This window comes from Rhea pennata, chromosome 4, assembly GCF_028389875.1.
Source record: "Rhea pennata isolate bPtePen1 chromosome 4, bPtePen1.pri, whole genome shotgun sequence".
NCBI classification, from domain to species: Eukaryota; Metazoa; Chordata; class Aves; order Rheiformes; family Rheidae; genus Rhea; species Rhea pennata.
This window is the reverse complement of record NC_084666.1, coordinates 13,031,859-13,050,637: the sequence shown is the minus strand read 5'-3', so window position 1 is coordinate 13,050,637 and position 18,779 is coordinate 13,031,859. Positions and strand designations below refer to the sequence as shown.

General features: G+C 41.0%; 1 protein-coding gene and 1 long non-coding RNA gene across 4 annotated transcripts in view; one reads left to right on the top strand and one right to left on the bottom strand.

Moving 5' to 3' along the window:
* Positions 1 to 963: 963 nt before the first annotated feature.
* Positions 964 to 11,272, bottom strand: LOC134139804 (uncharacterized). The gene is made up of 4 exons (XR_009958267.1): positions 10,475 to 11,272; positions 6,429 to 7,052; positions 2,013 to 3,488; positions 964 to 1,063 (listed from the first exon to the last, which is right to left on the bottom strand). It is a non-coding gene; the product is annotated as an uncharacterized LOC134139804 (long non-coding RNA).
* A 322-nt stretch (positions 11,273 to 11,594) lies between these two features.
* KIAA0232 (KIAA0232 ortholog) overlaps positions 11,595 to 18,779 on the top strand; it is a 68,410-nt gene continuing 61,225 nt past the window's right edge. For 2 of the 3 annotated variants that reach the window (XM_062575307.1, XM_062575310.1), the window contains exon 1: positions 11,595 to 11,719. The gene's annotated coding sequence lies outside the window, so the exon portion shown is untranslated. Of the gene's footprint in view, positions 11,720 to 12,165; positions 12,202 to 18,779 lie in introns of those variants that run through there. The other variant, XM_062575309.1, reaches the window with a different exon arrangement.

Sequence of the window (18,779 nt, the reverse complement as noted above, 5' to 3'; positions counted from 1 at the left end):
CTTGCTTAATTAAAATCAGGATACAAATTAATCAAAGTGGGAATTGTCTCTATTTCTGTCTTACGGTTGTCTCTATTTTTGTATATTCTGGCTAAATTTATGCATATTAATTACATATTGTTTCATATTTGAGCTGTTTGTATTACCACATTTTTGTTGATACAGCATAGAAAAGAAACTAAAGGCTACATTTCAATAACGCTCTTCCCTGCTGAATTACTTAATTTCAAAATGGACTGCTCCTTTCTTTTTTCTGTATTTCCTACACCTTTTTCTCTTGTTAAATGTAAGAAAATCTTCTTACATAGCACCAAAACTTTGATTTGTAATAATACATTATTTTCTACAAGATAGAAACTTTTTAAGTCAAGAAACAGTTCCTTCTGCAAGTCCTGGTAACTCCTTCCAGTATTTAAAGGTCTCATTTGCTGTTTTACTGTGCTGTTTGCAGTATGCATGTCATGAAATATCTGGTTTTTTTTGTTTGTTTTATTATCATTTGGACATCGCCCCAGCATCTTCTGATCATTTCAGATCATGTTTGCTGAAGAGGTGGATTTGAATTAGTTCTCCAAATTCAATGACTTCTCAGTTCAAGGATGTTCAGATGCAGCCTCTGATGTACTCCCCTCTTTCTCTTAGAAATTCCCTTAATCTCAGGCTCTGCTGTTATCTGAAAACCCTTTGCAAATTACGAAGTATTTTTAGAAATCTCTAATTTTGCCCATATCTATATGAAAATGATATTGCCAATGTATATATGGTTCACAGGAGCGGACTGAGTTCTTAATGAGCAGTGTTCCTCCTGTTCAATTAGTTTCAAGTTTTGTATCTTTCTGGCCCTAATTCAGGAAGCAACTTTAACCTGTGATAAAATCCCAAGGGAATCAAGGAGATCTAAGCACACATTTAAAGCTTAATGTACATGTAAGTTTTTAAAAAGGAGCAGCTTAACAACATGCATTCCTGATGCGATATTTATTATGATAAACCCGTATTTCATAACAACTGGGACACAGCCTCCAGGGAATTCACAAAAAGAGATCTGCGAGGTCTTGAGACTCTGAAAAATGTATTAAATAACATTGAGACAACTTAAATATTCAACATTTGTGACACAGTAAGTTCAGTAGCTCCACCCTTTCCATACCCTGCAGATGACTCCGCATTATCTTAGTGCCCCACAACCCACACTCCCTTATCATTCAACTTCAAGAACTCGGGCAGCCTCCCAGAACACATGGAAATGGTGTCTGCTTACATGGAGAAATGCTGAAACCTGCCATCCGACACTCCTATCCAAAATACCAGTTTAATTTATAGACATCAATATATACCAACCCTCTCTGCAGAGCATCATCTCTGACACTTTACCACATCACTGAAAAAATGGCTATACTGTCATTATTCTGTGCGTTCTTGATGTCCACGAAAAAATGTTAAAATGCTGGAGACTGGAAGCTATTAAAACCTTATATGCATGTCCTCCTCGGTCAGAGTGGGGCAGAGCTCACATGGTCCTTCCCCCAGCACCCTTCTAGGCATTGGGCCTCACAGTGTATGTGTTCTTCAGGAAAAATAAATATAGAACATACTGTGTTTTGTCATCTTCAGAAGCAAGATTTTCAATACAATATAATTATTCTGCTATGACCTCTTGTGGACTCCCTCCTATTTTAGTGTACAAATGGCTTTTTGATAAGCTGATGTCACATGGAAAAAAGACTAAAACTGAAACAAGCCTTATGCAAGAAGAAAGGAGTATTCATAGTTGTGTGTGATAAAACTTTCCCAAATAGATATCTTAAATTATGAAACTTATTTCTTTGATTAGGTTCATCTCTTCCTGAGCAAACAGTAACTGATATTGTCTGCAAATATGATACACTACTGTGGGTGTTGTGCAAGCCAGATACAGCCCACAGGACAATTCCTCTCATACTATCATTAGCATCTTATACAATCTTGGACTGGAGATGAAAGGAAATGACTAACTCGGGAGGTGCACGAACCTCAGCAGAAGTTGCTGCTTCCATGTGAAGGAGCAGTTTGCCATCACTTGGCAATCGCACTGACGTATTTGGCCAGCAGCAGCTCCAGGGTGAAAATGCGGCGATTGCAGGTGTGTGAACCTCTGATGAACCTTCACACCTCCTTCTGAGAATGGGTGGCTGCTGCAGTAAGACTGTCTGGAGAGGGTTCTCCAGCTCTTGCATGCGAGTGCAGAAACACATCAATACAACCCTCTCTATTCAGCCCTGGGAAGTTAGTAAGATCCATGAAATGATGAGCTTCTACTTAATAAAGCAGTCCCATACTGTTCACTATGCCTGTGATGACATACTTTCCAGGTGATAAATCATGTTAACCTACCTACTTGCTTTTATGTTTCCGTTGCGATTGTATCTATGTATCTGTTTATTATGACGTTTTATCTTGCAGATTTTAACGATGATGAATTAAAACATAGTACAGTGTAATCCAAATGCAATGAGGCAAGTAACTGTGAAAGCCAAAATTAGAATACAGAGAACAATGTATCTCAAATTAAGTAGGAACAAGATTACTTGTTAGCTGAAAATAATGAGCACCTTCAGTGCTTTATGTGCATGCAAATGATAGGTGTGCCAAAGGAATATAATATCAGCTGATATTACAAAACCTACCACCATGGAAAATAAGAGAAATGCATTGGAGAACATAAGTATTACAGAATTAAAAAAAAAATCCCCCAACATTAACATCAGAAGCAAAGAAGTATACTGATTTAACCTGCCACTGCATAAACTGAAAACCTGGCTACCTGCCATGAGAGCTGCTTCAAATGAACCCTTGAAATGGGATGGTGAGCCAGAAAAATGTGTGCAGTTAAAATGACCTCTGCACCTAGGGATATAAAAAACTGCAAGAAATCACTGAAGCTTGTTATCAGCTCATGTAACTATAGCAAGCAGAATAGTTGACACAGAGTGTCATGCTCTCAAAATCTGCAAAAAATCACCAAAAAAAAAAGCACTTTTCACTCACTTTGGATGAGAACATTGATACCAGTAAAATTAGGCAGTTATTAAATTTCAGCTGAGCTATTGCTAAGGTTTTCTTTGTAAAACAAATGGGGCAGTGCTCTCAGAGTAGGAAGTACTTCTTTCTGCCATTAGTTCATACAACAGTTTTCAAATTTCTGTTGTCACAAGTAATGACAAGCAGCGATGAGTACATCCAAAGAAACTGCAGCTGAATGCCTTACTTTCACTGCACAATACATTAGCACACAGTTGGTGGTAAATCTATAAAACAAGTAACATGAAGACCAGTAAAATATAAATGGTCAACCTCATTTGCAGACAAAAAAGTAGCACATAAGCATGGAAAATCTATCAAGTATTTTCAGAAGTTGAATGCAAAATACGGGAATTTACTTCCTCATTCAGACGCTGAGTGACTATATGCAGGGAAGATGCCTTCTGTATTTTTCCAAATGCACAAACCTTTAACAAGAGAGAGCAAATAAGGCATTTCAGTTATAAAAACCTTCCTCTGCCCATTAGTCCTCCTGTCAGCTATAGTAGCTCCAGTCTGCACGATGACTAAAACTCAAGAGAGCTATTCAGGCCTGTCCCTGGAAGAGCTTAAAATTCACTAGAGTTCCTATGCTGGATTGCAAAATTTTCTACAAAGACTCCCACTTACATTTAAAAATATCCCAAACTGAACTCTTAAGGTTGTAATTGAGAAAGAAGTGCCTAAATTCATCCCTAGAGAACCCATTCCCACACCTATCATTCATGAATAGCACAGAATTTAGCCCCAAATTCATTTTAGCACTCCCCTTTGACATTAGCACTCTTATTCCACCTGTGGAGAGAGCTCTTCCAGAAGACTGCCCTAACCAACAGCCCTATAAAATAGCTTAGAATGAAGTTCGTATTTTCCCTCCTGCTAGCACTCAGTAACTCACTCATGAGATGATAGCATTTATATTTTGCATTAAAGAGTTGGATAAATCACACACACATAACTGGAAATGAGGCTGAACTCCAAGACTTTTCATTTCAAAGGACTTTTCATTTCAGCAACAAGATAGACACTTTGAGTTTGTTTTCTTTACATTCTTGTTAGTCCTCTCTTAGACCTGGTTGCAACAAGAAGGATGGAGAGCAGCCTCTCTCCTGGGATATTCTACCATTTGCTCATTCCCTTGGAAAATCAGAGTCAGTGGGTTCAACTTACGCAAGACTGCTAAGGTCCTAGAACAGATGTCTCTGCCTTCCAAGGCAAATACACTAATCAGCAGCTTACTGTGCAAAGTGCTGTCACAGCCACAGCCTCCACTGGTAGCTGCCGGTTCCAAAGACACACAATACTATTCTGAACTTGTCTACTGTGCTAAATAAAACAAGAGCAAGGTACGGACTGAACACGGGACTACACAGAACTTAACTATTTGCGCAGTCTTTGCCAGTAAATGCCACCTGGCATCGTTCGGGGACAGCACACGCCAAGAACCATCCCTGCTAGAAAGCCTGGATGCAGCCACATTGTCTTTTGGAAGTGAGGAGAGCAGAAAGTGTAGCCACACAGATGTGAAGAGTTCTGTGCCTCTGCCCCTCAGCGCCCCTATTTACTAGTAAAAAATACCTTGGTGGCCAGAGACGTTGTTGGCAAAGCAACTGTTCAGATGATTCTCAATAGTGTTTTCAGTGGGCTCGTTCTTCGTAGTTCGCCATTTCAGTATGTGGGAGCACTAAATCATCTGGCAAGCCTCAGTAGTTGGGACAGAGAAGTGGGTGCCTTACATTGGCACCCTGAATTACTTTTTAGGGAGGCTTACATCTTTCACTGACTGTGGAAGAAAGCTTGCCAAATAATATTTTGACATAAGAATGCTTCAATTTCAGATATGGAAACCCATTTTACGCATAACAGTGATGCAAGGAGTTTTCAGCTTGTTTTTTAAGGATTTCATTTCCCTCATGAAAAACTTTGCAATGCAGTACTGTTTCATGTACAGAAGCATGCACATTTGTAAAGGTGTGTTCCCAGTAATAAAAATCTGTAAAATCAAAACACTGCAACAAGCCAGAAAGCAATGCCCTTGTCTGCCAACTCTGATTCACCACTATGAATACTGACATCGACTTTTAGGAAAAAAACCTGCTTCTTTGTTCTGATAAATAAGCTATTCCCTTATTTAATGATATTGCAGTCATTATACCCCTTTAAAAAATAAAACCTAAGTGATCTGTCTTCTAGGATTATTTTTATCTGTGATATGCAGTTGTACCCCAATCTGACATCTAATATTCTTCTTTGGTACACATCTACCACATTATCTTGGTCTATGCCTCCTCCTAATGTTATCTGATCATGGTACGTTCATGATCTATCTGGGCCTACAATCAGTCTCAAAGAAAAAAAATGTTAGGGAGAAAGATCTCAGCTTTTGCTATACCTGGAAAGACTGGCTGGATCTAGACATTTAACTATTCCTTTATTTAATGACCTCTTCATCTGCAAAAACATGTGCTTTTTTAAAATATCAAGATAGCTATTTTCATTCGGCCAGCTAAAGCAAAAGCTATTCCTGTTTTTTTATCTCTTGGGATTTGATATTGAAGTAGTATCATACACAAAAAAAACACATCCATCTGTAATATAAAATCCTAATGAAATCAGAAAACAAGGAGTTTTCATCTCAACGGAGAGAGCTCTCATTAGGAAGCACCCTTATAATATAAATACAAAATCTAACTTGCCTTTGGAAAGTCAAATAATTTTGCTCTTTTCCAACAAGTTCCAGTGGGTAACTCTTGAAATTAGTACCTAAATATAATTCAGTTAGAATTACAAGGCAAACTATCACAAAAGACATTTTGGAGAGGGCATCAATGTAGTTGCAAAGTATGGAAATACTAGTTACTTCTTGACAGAAAAATATCCTTTCTTTCTCTCACGTTGCTCAGTTCTTTCTACTTCAGCATACCAGCCCTGCAGTCAATCACACAGGCTAGAAGACTCTCCTTAGTGTGGTTATAGTTTTGGAAATTCAAGTGTTAGATCTCAGCATGTAATTCAAAATGATTTTTTTCCAAGATCAAAACAATAATTTCTTTTGATGGGATTCAATACTGCTTTTCAAACACTGCTTTTGTCAAACTTAGCTTTTTTCCTATCCTACCTGAACCCTCTGTAAGGACTTCTGACATTAATGTTAATCAGTCACTCTTAATGGTTCTTCAACATCTATGAAATAAATTGTTATACTGACAGTCCTTCCTAAGGTACCAGTTCTATCAGAAAGCTGCAATGACCATTCTCCTTCCTGCTCCCACACCAATAAAACACAGTTGGTTCACACAAAAAATATACCAAAATATATAAACATCAGTTTATTACAGCCTACAAATCACACATAGAGATTCACTTACCTGCCACAGCTTTCAAGAAATGTATTTCATTTTTTTTAAAGTGAAAAGTCTGAAAACATGCATTATTTTTGTTTTGCAGTTCTTTAGCACAGGATCAGATAAAAAGCTTTTTGATCAGCCAAAACATAATGTCAGAATGCCAGTACAATAAGCCATTAAGATATAAAAGATCTTTTCTTTTACTACGGTCTGCAATAGGAACTCGTGTTAAGAAAATGCTGATGCATTAGATGAAAAGAATGATACTTTAAATGCAATTACTTTAAGAACTCAATACATTTTTGTTTGTGGGGTTTTTTTCAGTTTTGATTTCATATAAAACATTAATAAAGATGGAATTACTATCTCACTACAGTCATCCCAAAAGCTGTGGCCAGATCGTTAGCTAGTATAATGTGAAAAACTCCATTTTCAGTATTTTCACTGTCTGAGAGTAAGGCCAGTATCTCAAAAAATGTTTGGTGGAATTACTGTGGAAGAATAATTATATTTCTGACGAGTAAGGCAAGGATTGGATGCTGCTGCTGCAGGCTACTCAAGGATGGTTAATTGTATTCATGAACTATTTGTAATACAGCAAGCTGCCAAAACCTCAGATATTTCCAACATGGTAATTCTGGAATGCTGTAGTAAACAGAAAAAAAACCAGATGTCATAATGTGCTTCATCTCATTTAAAACTTAACATGTAATTAACTTAATGGCTTGACAATAGCTGATGTAGCAACAAATATAATGCAATTAAATTAGTTCCTCATTATGACATCACATTCTTCTACATATGCCTTACAAATAAAATGATAAGATTTTGAGACATCAGTACATTTTTCGGTAACTAATTATCCTTAAAATGCAATCAGAGGTTAACACTTGCTTTATATTTCATCACCTGTGGAAACCATTTCATTTTTATAACTTTGTACATTCTGTACTCTTTTTCATTGCATTACTAGTGAAAGCTGTTCCTTGGTTTATTGTTACAAATGTTTGTATTTACATATTTGGAGTTTTACATTCATTATGCAGTACAAAGCTTTCATTATCTTTTGTACTACTTGGCTGTTTGTCCAAAGTACTGTAAGTAATTATTAAAGTTCTTCCTATCTCCTATGAATATTTCTTAAGGTAGACTTCAGGTGGTTTAGTTTATATACCTAGCAGCATGTTGTGACACAGTCCTGTGCATGCATTATTTTGGACTTCCCAAAATAATCTCAGGGTATTATTATGGTTTCCCAATTGTTAATGCTGCAGGGCAGGGGGGGGGGAGTATATTTAAGCATATTAAATTAAAAAAAATTGTAGACTCCCAAAGAAATACATCACCAAAAACAGACATTTCTTATTACAGAACAGCACTGCCTAATCTGAAATTTTGTTCAAATAGAGCAAAAATACACACTTTGACGTTAAATTGATGAGGTCTTCTTGAATAGAAAAAAAAACCATTCCTTTGAATTACGTAACTGATTTTTTCAGGTGACCCTAGGTCTTCCAAACTCATCACAACAGTATGTTCCTATTAATGACTTTGAAACCTGTCCTAGCAAAGTCTGAAAGGAAAAAGGTCTAACTGTAGCCTGAAACAGATCCTACTAAAATTTAAAGTTACTTTCCATTCACTGCAGTAGATGTGGTCCTCCATGCTAACTACAAAGTGGCCCTCTGACACAGTGGGTATCTACAGTACAGCTGGCTTTTTCACTGAGCAGTGATATTATTAGGAAAGAGGGATCAGTAAAAAGGAATCTGAAACTTGATCTATTGCTGAGGAATGCCTTTTGAATGTGTCATTTGAACCTAGTTATTACTTCTGGGAGGTGTGAATGTTTTGCATGAGGCATAGCTCAAAACCTGAAATCCACTGTAAGAAGTAGTAAAAGGGTTATGCAAGCTTTCATGCAATGAAGCAAAGTAGTTTCAAAAAGATAATTACATACCTCTGAAACCATAAATCATGATGTCCAATAAAATATATTGTATATCAGTTGGATGTGCCACCTTATTACCTTAAGGACTTTTTCTGGATTTTAGAAATAACTATAAATTAATGTACATATTTGGATTTAGATTCTGCACACTTAGAAGATCTTTTCTGTTCTTAAAGCACATTTATTCCCTCATGAATGTTGCTCTATCTTCATTTCTAAAATGCTGAATGGGCAGATTGTTTCTATCAAGCATTTTATGTGAACAGTTTATGAAGTGTGAACAACAGCAGACTGTCTAATGATTGCTTAACATGAATTTCAAAATTAACTGATATAGAACCTCTGCTCAGAAAAAATCAGCTTTTTATTGCACATAGCAGGAAATTTTAGGGAATATTATAAACTGACCAATTTCAAGGAACTAAGATGTATAGCTGGCAGTAAAATGCTTACAAGCCATGAATATGTAATGCTGAACTGCTGTGCATGTTAGCCTTCCTCCTTTGGCATGTTTCTTAATAGAAAAAATATTATATGATAAAGATCACTTTATGACAAAATTCATTATTATGACAATGAATATGGAATTCATTTGAGACCCTTTCCAGCAGGGGTCAGAATGAAAAAGGGAGAAAGTGCCACTTGCTGAGGCTGACAACAGCTAAAACCACAAATCAACCAGTCACTAAAACTTGTTTTAGCATTCTTTACAATGCAGATCATTTGATCTTGATTTTCTAAATAAATGCAGCTACGTACAAAGCATGCCCACGTAGTTCCTCTCTCTGTGCGTAGATTGTCTCAGATGGACAATAAATAAAGATCCCTTAGAGAACTTCCATCTTTGGTAGCAGATAAAGAATTAAGAAAGGAAAAGTCAGGTTTGTAAGTTATCATGCTCTATCCCTATGGTTTTGGGGAGGAAAAGTTCATTAGCTGCTTCACATGCCAAGGGACCAGCTGTCCTTCAGCACGTGGAGCAGCTTTGATTGACCAGGAGGACAAATGGGAAATAAGCTCACAGCAGTGCCAGCATGGCATATGGTCCTGTACCAGCTGTTTCTGAAATTCTTGCCAGAGGAAACCTGGTTGGTTTTTAGGAAAACAAAAACAAACAAAAACAAGCAAACAAAAAAAATCCACTATCTGTATTCCTGAGATCTGACCAAGAAACTAGAACTTTTGATTTGAAATGTCACATAGCAGCTATGTGGATACTCATAAAAATCTGATTTGTCTGCATGCTCTGGCTTCCTCCATCAGGAGGCTTGGTATCTTCCCAAGCACCTGTCCCTTCACATGACTTCTGAAGCAAGCAGATCATATAAAGGGTTAAATAAAGACAAGTGGATTTGTGTTAGTGATATACATCACCTTGTGAAGACTGAATGGAAACTGATTTAAATGGGTGCCAGGTTTTATTAAAGATAAATCCCAAGTGCGCCACATTTTACTATATTTTATTTCTATCTTGAAAAGGGGAATTTAGGTTCGGAGCACGCGAACAAAGGGGGATTTGATCCTGATGGGCGCGAGTCGCGTTACAGCACTGGTGAAAGGCTTTCGATAAGCCAGCGGAATGACTCAGCAGAAAACAGCCTGCAGGATTTCTCCCCCAAGCTTTTCTGTTCATAGCAGGAAAGTAAAATAACTTAATCAGTAATTAAATAGCTCAGAGTACAACTCTGCCCTCCTATCACAGGTTTTAAAGCACTACTTTCCCTCTAGACCTTTCCCATAATACTCGTTCAAGGTTTTGGAGGAAGCCGAACAGATCAACTGCCTGTCCATATGACATCAATTACTGCCTAGGCAGCATTTAACAGACGATGTCGGTAGCTAACGTTGCTACAGAATCCTGCATACTGGAAAAAAGTGAGTTTATTTGGTTAGTCTAAATCAAATTTAGTACTAAATTAGGTGTACAATAAAAAGCATATTTAAAAAAGACAAACCCTAGCTAAAACAAAAAGGGAAATAGAGTAAGGCTATGCTTGTATCAAAAAATTAGCAGGTGGGAAGGGAGGCAGCGGTTACTATTCTGGCTCAGACTCATGTTTTAAGTTATTTTAATATACAGGCATAACTTGTTGAGGAAGCCTAAGAGGGACCATACCTTGGAGGAGGGGGGGGAACCATCTCTTCAGAGGTGAGCGTGGCTCCAGGATGGTGTTTGACCGAAGACTTGGCACAGAAGAAACCGAGCGAGCCAAGTGAGAGGCCGCACGGCGCCGCGGAACCCCCGAAACCACACACCTAGCTGCGGGCAGAGGGGAAAAACCCTTAGGACACGCACAGAGAGCACTAACTTTGGCATCTTACATAGTATTGACTGTCCTGACACCTATACGTGTTCACGTATCTGAGCAACGTGAGGAGTTAACATACACCCGAGAAAGACATTATTTTTCCCAATTAAGAAGCTTAATTAGTACTTTGGTGCCTTATTTCCAGTCTTAAGAGTGGCCTATTTTCGCACATGCACTAGGCTAAAAACGTTGCTCTCTCATTATTCCACGGTTGTGTAAACAGTTCTGACGACGCTGGCATTTAATCAATCGGAATAAAAGTTTCGCAGCTCCCGAGCAACTCGCCTACTTTATATATATATATATATATATATATATATATATAAAAGACTTTTAAGTGAATGAATCTTCTTTTAAAAGGAAACTTTTCCTTCTCTCCCCCTCCAGACGGGTTTTCATCGAGCGCCAATGCGCTTCGCTCGCCCCCCAGGCTGAGGGATTCCCAGCGCCCTCACGGCGGCGGCCCCGCGCCCGCCGCGCCGTTCCCCGCCCCGGCGGTGACTGCGCAGCGCCCGCCCTGTTCTCCTCAGGCGCCTGGCGCAGCCGCGCAACCGGGGCAAAGGGGCGCCCCCCGCCCTTCCTGCGCCGCGGCCCCGCCACGCCGCCGCCCGGGCCCAGCGGACGCGGCACGACGCGCCCGCGGGGAGCGCAGCGCCCGCCCGCCCGGCCGCCGCCAGCGCCCCCCGCCGCCAGCGCCCCCCGCCGCCAGCGCCCCCCGCCGCCAGCGCCCCCCGCCGCGGCCCCGCGCGCTCTGGCGGCGGGATCCGGGCCGCCCTCTGGCGGAAGGATACGGGGCGGAGCCTGCGGCGCGGTCCGCCGGGGCGCTGAGTCCTGTTGCCGGGTGACGGAGCGGCCGGCCCCCTCCCTCCCCCCCCCCCCCCCGCCGTGGCGCGGGAGCCGCCGCCGCCGCCGCCGGTTTACGTAACGCCTCCCAGGGCAGGTCCCGGCTCCGTCCCGCCCGCCTCACTCGGGGACGGCAGCAGCGGGACGGAGTCCGCCGCCTCCTCCGGCTGCCAGAGGCCCCGGGGCCCCGCTCCGCGCCGCCACGGCAGGTAAATGCCCGCCGCGGGCCCGGGCAGCGCTGCGGGCGGGGCGGCCGCCGCCTGCCCCGCGGCAAGGCGGGGAGGGAGCCGGGTGGCGGCGGCCGGCGCCGCGCTGCGCTCCCGGCGGGGCCGGGCGGGCCGGGCCCTCGGCGGCCCGCGAAGTGGCGGGGCCGGCGCCGGGAGGCCGGGGCGGCGTGCGCCGCCACGCCGCTCGGCCCGGCCCGGCCCGGCCTGCCGCAGCGCCGCGGGAGCGTGCCGGGGAGGCCGGCGCGGGGCGAGGGGAGGAAGCGCGGCGAGGGGCCGCGGAGGGGGCGGCCGGGAGCGCCGGGGGCCGGGCGGGGGGCCGGCGGGCGGCGAGGCAGGGCCGGGGGCGGGGCCGGGGGCCCGGCCGGGGCGCCCCGGTGCCAGCGGCGCCTGCGGGGGCCCGGCGCGGCCCTGCCCGCGGCACCGCGCGGCGCGGCGCGGCGCCGCCTGCGGGGGCTCGGCGGCAGGTGAGCGGCCGGCGGCGGGAGGCTGCGGGGCGCTGGGCGAGCGGGCAGAGCCGCGGGCTGCCGGCCCGGCCGCGCGCAGGCCCCCGCCCCCGTGACCTTCCGTCCTGCGCGGAGCGCGGGCGGCGGCGGCGGCTGCCGCGCGGCCGCAGCCCCGCGCCGGGGCCGCACTGGGGCTGCCGTGGGGGGCGCGTCGGGGGGGCCCGGCCCGGCCCGGCCCCCCGTCTGCCCCCGGGCAGCATTGTCCTTCGGGGGCCTGGGGAAGGCGGGAGGCGGCCGGAGCGCCTGGGGCCGCTGCCGGCGGGGGAGGAGCTCGGCTGACGGCGGAGTGACGGGAGCCGCGGCCTATGGCAGCGCGGCGCCGCCGGGGCGGGCCCGGGCGGGCCGCAGCCTCTCGGAGGCAGCGGGCGGGGGGGGACGGCAAGGTTTGGCGAAGGTTACAGCTGAATGCAGAAGTGACACGAGCTGGCGCTTCGTTCCAGCGAGCTCCTTTCCATCTTCCGCTCGCGCTGTTTCGATTAAAAGTGTGTGTATGTGTGAAGGCATGTTGTGAAACTTTGGGAAAAGTGAAACTGCGGTGCTCTTCTCTACGGTGTCTTTGTTTTAATTACTCATTGCAGTACCTGGTACTCCTCTGAAGGGTGAAAGCAGTACGATTGACTTGTCCTTATTAAGAAATACTCCTATAGTCCAATGTTTTTTGCATTATAGATGTCTCGGCTTTCAGTTTATAGATCCGGAGGTCAGGGGATACTGTGGTAGGGATCGTTGATTTTCCTCACGTAAACCCTTTCAGACATTTGCTCTTCTGTTGCACACTGCATATCCCTTCTGTTTTCTTGGGATGATGTGGGAATTGCAGATCAAAATTGGTTTCTTAGCTGTCAAAAGTGAGCTCATCATGATTCAGTAGATAATTATTTAAAACAAGCTATTTCGCTGCAGTGCTTAAAACCCAAGTATTGCAAGCTTCTGAAAAGCCATGGAAATCTGAAAATGAAATGGATCCTTTTTTTCATTTCTTTCTTTAAGACAAAAATATGCCTTATAAAAGTAAATTAAATGGAACTTGATTATATCTCTACAGATTTTATTTTGTACTAATCCTCCATCTGCTCTCTCTTGGCAGTATAGATATGCTAAAATGGTAGTGTACAACTGCTCCCTTCCAATCAATAAAGCATACTGTATATTTATTTTTAAAAGCTTTCATTTCAAACATTGAGGCACAACGAAGGGGTGCAGGTAAATGAAATTGCACTTTGTGCATTTATAATAGCCCGAATTTTCAGAGGCTAAGTATGATAGGGGAAATCGTGACTTGCACACTTCATTGAAAGCATCGGCAGTTTATATCTGCGCCATGTTCCGCTTAGCAGATATTCCCACACTAACGCTCACAGAACTTTATCGCAGTTCATTTGTTTTGTGCACCAGTGAAGGTAATGATTCTTTCAGACCCCATTCTGCAATTTTGCCTCTTGGTTGGATATACGACCTCTTTATAGCTTTTCTGCTCATTGGCAGGTGAATCAGAGAGCGAAAGGAAGGGGAAAAGGGATTTATGTGTAATTCAGGAGGAAAAATAGGAGGCCTTGAACTTCTCTTGTTATCTTAATACACTGATTTCATGGCCTGCGCTCCCTGCTGTGCTTGTTGTTGTTGCTATTCTTTATTCTTCCAAGGAGGAGAAATTCCGTAGGGGTGTAAAATGATGTCAGCATTTTCCTTTGCTAGTTTGCTGTGTATTCTAGCAGGATTAGAGACAGAGGAAGATCTAAATTCTGTTCCTAACTTAGTATCGACTTCTTACCTGTCCTGCCTCAGCATCTTGTTCCTGGGTGAATGAACGAAACCAAGAGATTGGCTTTTTTTATTACTATTTTATTATTAGCAGCACTGTTGAATTTTATGTGAAATTTTGTTGGGTTTTTGGAAGGATACTAGAGTCAGAATAGACTTTCTATCTGTTTATGTGGATGACTTAGCTAGGATCTATCATTTCAGATTCTTTTCTACTGACAGAAATAAACACATATAAAAACCATAATGATGAATGTTGAGAAGTACTCAGGTATTAAGTATTTCCTTTAAATCATCTAAATTTTAGAATTCCTCTAAATGTTAATAGGAACTAGTTAAAAATATTTTTACCATAAAGCATCTTGTCATACCTTCCCTAAAGCACCATTTATAATGGATTTGGAGAGGTTAAATGCACATTTTATCATGCCACATTTTTTTAATAGTTTGAAAATTCAATAGGGGTTATCATTTCACAAAATTCATATTACAAATATTTCTCTAGCTTTAGTGGAAGTTACCAAATATTTTTAATTTTTAATCTACAACTTCTTTCATCATTTTCACATACAAGTATCTGGATTTACCTGTTCACCAGTTTAAAACTATTCTTTTGTTACAGAGGATTTAAATGCTTTTCTACTGTTGTGATATTGCATGTAATAGGTAAATTGTAGCCTACTAAGTCTGTGCATAGTGTATGTTCTATAACTTTCTATAACTAGTTTCAATTTTAATGTAATTTGAGGAACGTTTAGGGTTCTCTTTTTTTACTGTGTTGAGGAGGAAGTTTCAAATATTCAGTGAATGCTAGTTTTACTCACATCTCTAGCTTTCTAAGCCCTCCTCTAGAGAGGATAGCATGAGAAAACTTGTACTGAGTTAAAAAAAAAAAAAAAGCTTGTTAATAAATGGAAATAAATAAATGTTGTAACAGGAGTAAGATCTGAATACTGTTTTTTTATGCTTTTTGTAACTTTTAAAAATCTGCTCCTAGTTATGAATAAATTTGGGTAAGAATACCAAGGGTGCATGATCTCCTTTGTAGGACACTGAACTGGAACTGAAGAGACCTGCATTTTACTATCAGCTGTCATTGAGTGAATTTGAGCGAGTTGTTTCATCTTACTGTGTCTGTCTTTTCTCTGCCTATAGACTGGAGATAATATCAGCTTCCTTTGAAAAATATTTGACGTATATAGATAAAAGACACTATGGAGAGGAGGAGCTGTTATGTCATCTGTATATTAATGGATTGCGGGTTTTGTTTAAGATTTGGTTAGAAGAGCTAGCTAGGTTGTTGAAGGATTCTGAAGGGAAGCATAGGTGCATTGCAGAAAAGGTTTTGTATGTGTAGACCGTGGAAGAATGTGTAGAGATAAAAGACTAGGGGTTAGCTGAAGATCAGGAAGGGAAAAAAAAAAAAAAAAGCCAAACCCAGGTTTCCATAAGATTGAACAGCTTTAACATCAACACAGCAGAGATGAGTTCTGAGATATACCCTACAAGGTTATTCCAGGTGGTGTTAGCTTAGTCAAGACTTAGATTGAGATAAATCTTTTAACTCTGAAGTGGCAAAGCACACTGAAACATGCATCAAATGTTTTTAAAAAATATTTTGGTAGGTTAGTGTTGTATATGCTTTTAAAGAAAATATGGTCTTTTATTAGTCTAAAGGAAAGAGGCAGCTTGAAGCATCAGTAATGAAGAAATCAGTAATGCATACTCCTGCCATTGAATGAGTAATTAATTCTCACTAAATCCTGGTGACACTATAATCTGTTATTACAAGCTTGAAACAAATTTGAAGACTGTGTCTGAGTGGGAGTATAACATTCAAACAGTACATTGAATTTGGGATATTGGAGTATCTTAAAGGAGTACAGCCAGTTTCTAGTCATTTCTGTAGCTTTATTTATGAATCTTTTCTTTGTTAACTTCACTTACGAATCTCAAGGTATAACTTTTACTTTTTCATGATATTTAAATCTGCTAGTTGAAGATCTTGAGCTAACCACTGTTACTAATTAGCTGAAGGTTGCTGTTGAGTGACTTCTGTTCCCCTGGGTTCTGTCTTCAGGGGTAGAAGTTCACTCTGCGGCTTTATTTGACCATTGCTCTCAACAGTGAAACAGGATTACATATAGGAGTTTTTAGATTTGTTTTTATTGAAGTTTCTCTAATTGCTTTTTTGGAAGTCATGTTGAATTACATGTGGGGTTGCTAGCACAAGAGTTTTAAAATGTTCCGCTAAGTCCAGATATTAGTTTCATTTTTATGTTTCTATTGAAATTTATTTTGCCAGCTTTTCTGAAACTTACCAGCTTGAGAGAAATCTCAGAGTTTCAGTTTTTAGTAACTTTATTCTTGAGAGGTGAAAGAAATACCTTGATTAGCAGTAAAGTAACTGCCTTGAAGAGAAGTAATATAACGCTAAGCTGCTATTTTGTAAGGGTTTTTCTGGCAGTGATAGTTAAATATTTCGCATTGTAATAAAATAAGATTTCCAGCTGTCATTTGAAGTAGAAAATGCCAAATTTATTATTTTAAAAGCAATATTAACCTGTCCTACCTGTTTAGTTTGTGAATTTTATTTTTCAAATAAGCAATAGCATTTTTGAGCCATATACTTGATCATAAAAATTGAGATCGACAACAAATGTCACAACTTTTTTTTTCTTTCTTTCTATAAAACTGAGATTTTCTTGAAGGTCTTATAGCCTAAACTGAACAACTGCAAACAGTTCATATGCAAAATGCACTTGAATGCTAAAGTATATAGTAATTCTTTCAAGTGATTTATTACTATGTTCAGCACTACAGATTTTCCTAGTTCTATACTCAGTTTCATAAATATGTGGGATATTATTTACTAACACTCTATATTAGAAAAATACAGGTTATAGAAGTGCAGAAGAAATGCATTTGGAATGGCTTCCTTTGTAGGGCTGCCATATTTTCTTTGCTTCAAAGTTAGTATCTTCTCTGCCAGTAAATTCATGGAGCTTGCAAATTCAAGTTTTCAGAACTATTTGATATTATCGAGCCTCTTATGGCTGACATATATTGTATATTTTTTACATAATTAATGAAAACAGTATCTGTGCATGGCTTTCAACTTAATTTATGATAAGTCACTTTATTTTGTTAAAGGAGCTGTTGAAAAGGCTGTGTAGTCAGGCAAGTATAATGTTTGTTTTTAAACCCTTTAGTAGACTATTTTTAAAATCTTTAAAAAAGATAACAACCCTTTGGATCACAGACCAAGTGTAGAAGAATTCAACCAAATATAGAAGAATTCAATACTAAACATTCAGAGAAGTCCCACATACAAATTAATGAAGTTAATATCAGAAAAACCTAATAAAGACCACACTATATATAAGTGTATACAGCTGGATTATTACCTTTTGAAGTATAAATAGCTGGGAAATGCCTTAGCCTTTATGTAGGAAACAGCTACTGGATCTCTGGAATTCATAATTTGTTCTCTTTTTCCTTCCCCAACTGAAAGATGCAAAGGGTGTCTTCATATTAATTGAATTAAATGACAAGTATCATATTAGAAGAGTGGCCACAGAGCTACTTAGTGCTGCATTAGGGTAATTTAAGTGAATACAGAGAAACACAAGTAATAGGAAGCGTACAGATTTTGCATGCTGAAAGTCCTGAAAATAAAGGCCCCAGTAAATTTGAAACACATGCATCCATTGTGATCTTAGTTATGTTTGTCTTTATGTTTTGTATTAACTCCAAGTATGTTTCCTTAAGCCATAGCTTGAGAAGGAGTTATTGAAGAATGATAATAGTAATCAACAGTGTGGAGTCTGTTGCTTTGGTGTATGTGTATAGTAAAAAGTACAGCTTCTGGTAAGAGGTTCCTTTGTGAAGATTTTAATGGTACTGAACAGAAAGACTGTAATTGTGTCTCCTCCTTGCAGTTACTGCTAGATAGATATTTCTCTCCAAGACCTATCAGGCTTTGCAGCATTTCATCCAGGTATTCCCTTTGTGAGATAGTCTGAGGCACGTGGGCAGGAGTGAGATGTTTGTCACTGGCAGTGCTCCTGCCTGCTGAGCGCTCCACTGTGCTGATAAGATCGGCAGTTTTAAACTGAAACACTTAAATCATACTGATACTTTCAGTGATAGAAAGAAATGAAAGAGAACAGTCTGAAACCTGATGCTCATGATACTGAAATGATGGTTGGGGAATACCATAAAGTGTAAGCTGAGGCAGTGTCTGCACTGTTTGAGGTGTACACATACCTTCTGCTGGATAGGATCCACTGTTTCTCTCAAGTCCTCTGCACTGGTGAGCTGTAATACGTTTCTCTCAAGTCCTCTGCACTGGTGAGCTTTAATACTCTAGGCTAGTTACAATGCAGTGCTCCTTCACTCCTACTAAAACTTGCAGCAGTCAATAAATTTGTTGTCATCTCTAGGCTATCGGTGCAATAGGGTTCTGCTTCTTTTAAGGCTGTCCTACAATCTGCTGAATTATCTGACAGATAAAGGACACAGTTTCACAGCAGACTAATGGGAATTTCTATGAATATGTTGAATGTATTGTCTCTACTGAAGTACCTGGACTAGATGCCACACTTAATATTCGAAAGAAAAAAAAGATGGTGCTCTGGACTTGCATCTAAATTATCTAAAATGCAGTTTCTGAACTCCACCTTCCTTCCTGGTGTTCAGGATACTGTTGTTGTTGTTGTTGTTCTTGAGTATATCTAGCTGTGGGCTGCTGCTGATGGAGGCAACCCTACTTCCTC